The sequence below is a fragment of the Montipora foliosa genome, chromosome 9 (assembly GCF_036669935.1).
Source record: "Montipora foliosa isolate CH-2021 chromosome 9, ASM3666993v2, whole genome shotgun sequence".
Taxonomy (NCBI): Eukaryota; Metazoa; Cnidaria; class Anthozoa; order Scleractinia; family Acroporidae; genus Montipora; species Montipora foliosa.
Genome location: NC_090877.1, coordinates 34165643 through 34170642, shown reverse-complemented (window position 1 = coordinate 34170642; position 5000 = coordinate 34165643).

Below are 5000 nucleotides of genomic sequence, written 5' to 3'. Positions count from 1 at the left end.
AGTGAGGAAGAGAAAATGGGCGTGGGTAGGCCACACGCTGAGAAGACGTTCAAACAGCATTACGAGGCAAGCATTGCATTGGAACCCACAGGAAAAACGAAAGAGGGGCCGTCCCAAGAATAGCTGGAGATGGGATACGGAAAAAGAGATGAAGGTCCTCGGGAAGAACTGGAAGGAGCTGCAACAGTTGGCAGAAAAGAGACGTCTCTGGAGGCTTTTTGGTGATGGCCCATGCTCCAACTTGGAGTCAAGGGCTTGACTAACTAACTAACAGGTTTGCCCAAAATGCCAACACCTGGGGATATCCTGACGCCTTTGTTTGTCTCGCTGGGAGAATCATTTGATTTACTTGCCTCACCAGGCAATTTACTTTCTTCGCTTGTCTTGTTAGGCAAGTTATAATTCAGTTTTTTCGCTTCAGTAGGCAATTTACTTGTTTCATTCACCTCACTGGGCAAATTAGCATCACATTCGGTTTGTTCGCCTCGGCAGGCAATTTACTTGCTTTATTTCCCTCGTTTAGCAAGTTAACGATCAACTGACTGGATGCAAGTTACTTACTAGATTGTTATGTTGGGTGTAAATTTAAGCATTTTGGGGAGTAATCTTTCTTCAACAGTGGTCGTTTTACTGCGCAGTGAAAAGCGTAAATGTTAGTCACAAAACGTTCACTCACTAGTTTTTTGTTTACTGTGCAAAAATCATTGTATAAGCTGCAGTCGTGATTAATTTCATATCGTTAACTTTAAGGACGTTCGCACGAAAATCGTACCACATGTTTCAATTTTGGCCTGAAGGTAGGTCATAAATATGAAAAAAAATTGGGGGTCACCGACTTTGTTTCGGAGAAAAAGGCAAGGGAAAAATGCCTTAATTTCATTAAATGGGTCATCATAACGAGATGAGCCTCAATGGCTGATCCGTCGAAAATCAAAAAAATGATAAGTTAGAGCGAGGGTTTTTAATTTGTGCATAGACATATAGCAGGGGTTTTTTTCAGATAATTGCATGCCGCTAGGGATGTCGTAAACAGTAGAATTATTCCTCAACAAGCGTTTTCGCAAGCGCTACCCGTTGTAACCACTTCCGGAATTCACGAAACAACGAAAGAAAAATATAAAAAAAGATAGCTTTTTACATTATGATTTATTTCATTTCATCATATTTTGTAGATTGTTAGAAGAGTAAGTGATTCGTGTTTTAAAAAATAGGGGTCACCAATGATTTGGCGATTTGAACCCGGGCTTGTGAGGGCCCGTTCTGGTCAAAATTATCCTCATATATTTTTCCCCTTACATAAATAATAAAAATGTGTTTGCAATTATTTTTATGGTATGTCATCAATAATTATATCTACTACTAGAATTATTTATACGTGTACGAATTAATTTTATGTATCCTATAATTACTGGGTTGCCGTGTGGCAATCCCAGTCGGAAAAATGGGTAGATTTCTCCGTTTTATTTATTTTATTTATTTTCCGTGTCGGTAAAAGTCTTGCCTGTCACTTCCCTGCTAAGTGGTGTCTTTGTGCATAGAGCCCTGATGCGCGTATTTTCTCAGGATCGAGAGGGTAGTGGGAAATGTGTAGATTTCTCTGGTGGACACATTATAACGATTAACTTAACCGGCAATGGCGTCGAACGTCATGTAGCGCGAATGGCGTTTTAGTGGATCTTTGAACAAAATATACCCTTATGAAGCTCAATAATGGCAAATCAATTGGAAACTGAATAAGACAGGCGGTGGAATCTTAGAGTAATGGACTTCGACAACAATCTGTCGCCCGTCGAGCCGTCTTTTACCAAGTGTGCTGTTATGTAGAACACTGAAGATTAGCAGGTCAGCGATAATAGTGAATTCAAAGACTAGACCAGGTGGATTGAATGGAATTTCAAGCGTTAAAATCGCTGAAAAGGTAAGATTATTGTCGAAGCGATGCCGCAATTGCGTGTCTTCACCACATGTTCCTTTGATCTCACATTATTGTGTTTTCCGTCAAAATATTCGCTTGTTTTCGCTTTCGCTCGAACATGTTTACCTTTATTACATGTCCAGTGAATAGTTTTATCCTCTGGGATGAATTTTCCGTCGAAAAATCGGTTATTTGGGCGGTCAGTGTAAAACGCAGACTGCAGACTGCAGACCCGGGGTAAAATGCAGACTGGTAAAATAAATATTAATAATAAAAAAACGAGTCATAAGGATAAAATAAAGATTGTTTGAAAGACAATCCTGTTTTACATCTGTCAACAACTCACATTATCATGACTGCAGGTCGCTGCACCTTTTGGGGATGCGATCGTACGCGTTGAAATCATCTGTGCTTTGTTTTTGCGCTTCCAGATGCATTGCAATGTTCCAAATTATTTGTCACACCGGTACATCGAGGGATATCGATCGAAAAACCAACAATTATTACTTCGAATACATAAATAATCTCGGTTGTCTTTTTTCGGTGCAACGAAATGCACAGAGAATTTCATGTATTCCGAGCAATTAGGTCGCAGGGATTTCATTGGTTAAGCTATGCGTGATAACCCCTAGGGAGAGGTTATAATTGAAAATAACATCTTCCAGATGCGAGGTTGCCTATTTACCGAGTTAGGATTTCGAGTTGGATTTCGAGTTGGATTTTCGAGTTGAATTTTCGAGTCAGGATTTCGAGTTAGATTTTCGAGTTGGATTTTCGAGTTAGGATTTCGAGTTGGATTTTCGAGTTAGGATTTCGAGTCGGTTTTTTCGACATGCTTACTAGTAATCCAGCTGCAACGAATCGGCTAGTTTGTCCGTAAACCGTCTGGTAGATTTCTAATCCAATGCAGTCAAACAAAAGAATTCGTGTAGGGGTGGGGTTAGTGTTTTGCCTTTTTATTCTGAAGTAAGAGGAAAGACATTGAGTCTTCCATGAATTCATTTCCCTTCGCCACTAACATGCTCCTCATTTCAAAAATAGCAAGAGTGGGAAAGCTTTAATACCAAAAGATAAACGAAACGAAAAAAAATACGATAACCGGGCGTAAATCGAAGGTAAGATCTAGAATATGATTTGTCATATCTATTCTGGTGGTAGAAATTTAGAAATCCGCGTTAAGAATTAGACACAACAAAAGGCAAATATATAAATCCTATAATCCCACCATATTTTGAAGACCAACAAATGGCACCAATGTTGCTTTACAGTGCTTTCCTAGTTCCCCAACCCCCAGAAACTGTTTTGTTTTCTGCATTTTAAGCGGTTGGATATCATACGAAACATTCAAAGAATTTTCCACATGCAAAGAAATTTCTTCTTGACCCTGGCTTTCGATTATTGCACGCTTGTACGCGTCATTCAAGTAAATAAGGTCTTTATAAGTCTCCTCACCATGGGAAATCGAATCAAGGCCTGCCCACCCCTCCTGCTCACGTTTCCAAAACTACCAGGTATAAAAGTAGATGACAGAATTTTAAACTGAACATGAGTTATGATTTATTTGATTTTGTATTCCATATCAATAACTTTGTAAACAAAAAACCCTGATATTGCCCTGGTCAGGGGAACACACTGGTAATAACAATGCAAGTATGAATGCATTAAAACCAAACCAAACACTTCATTTCCCTATCCCCCATTTTTTTTACCAAAAAAGCCTGGTTCAACCCTGGTCTGGGGAACATACAATGCTCGACAAAAGTATTAGCTCACTTAAGATAAAAAGTGGTTGTCTTGACCACCCCCTTCCCACCACAAAACATTGCTAATTTCTATTCTTGCAACAATGCCATAAGCTCTTGAGCAGAGGGGGCTCGGAAATTAAACTTCACGGATCGACAGGATTTGTTTGTTAAGTGCTAAGGACGTTGTCTAGGATTGCCTGTCCACACATTCTGTAACAATAACATCTTTAACAAAACTCCTAATACAAGCAATAACAACTTCAATATGTGGGTACAAAGAGAGAACTGAACACCTTCTCCTGTCCACACGTTCAGTATCAATAACATTGTTGGGGTGGAAAACATTGGTAATAAAAATGACAATATATACCCACTGCAGTACAAACGAACACCCCCTTAAGTTATCCACACATTCTGTAATAATAACGCCTCAAGAGACACACCCCTGGTTCGACCCTGCTTTTGATGCCATTTTGTGTAGGAATGTCAATAGAAAGACAAAGAAGTATTACCGAAAACTACGTGCCCCATACATTCCGTACAATTCTATGAACGCATGAAAAAACACTGTCTACTTGCCTATTTTTGCTTGGCCTGAAAATCAACTTGTGTCATTTGCTACAGTAAATGGTGCTGTGTACCATGTGTTGGTTACAAACCTTTTCAAAACAACATAGTAAGTAGCTGAAAATGCATATTTGCTGTTGGTAAAAACTGGGTTTTGTGTTTCCTATCTGCCGCTGTCAACGAAAGAACCCTCTTCGACTAGCTATAGACTAACTTAGCTCCCTTTTTATGTTGATTAATGTTTGATGAGATTGATGTTATTGGATGCAAGTACTTAAATCGTCAGATTCTCTCAACCAAACAAATTCTGACTTGAGCAGGACGATGCTAATTCCATTATACTTTAAACAGCTGATATGATATCTTTTAGGGGAATTCAAGGTCTCAAGGAAATTCCTAAAAAGATACTCCAAAAACAGAATTTAAACTATATCCTTGAAAATCATCAAGAAGAAGGTCAGGATCTGCTCTTAACATTGCGGGAGAGAAATATGGGTGCCTGGAGGTGATGCAAGACACTTGGCAATGGTAGTGCCAATTACCTTCCTTCGTAACTCGCTGGGTGCCGCTGGCTTTATCGAAGATTCGAGCTCATGTACAAAGGACATCACAGTACTAGAACTGTTTTCAGAGACAGAGTCCATTAAACCACTAGGAGTTGATGGCCCTGTATTGTTGTCTCTGCCAACGGATAGCAGCTCGTGTAGAAATGATCCACTAGACACATGTATGTCAGTACTGGAACAGTTACCAGAGGCAGAGGTCATTGAACT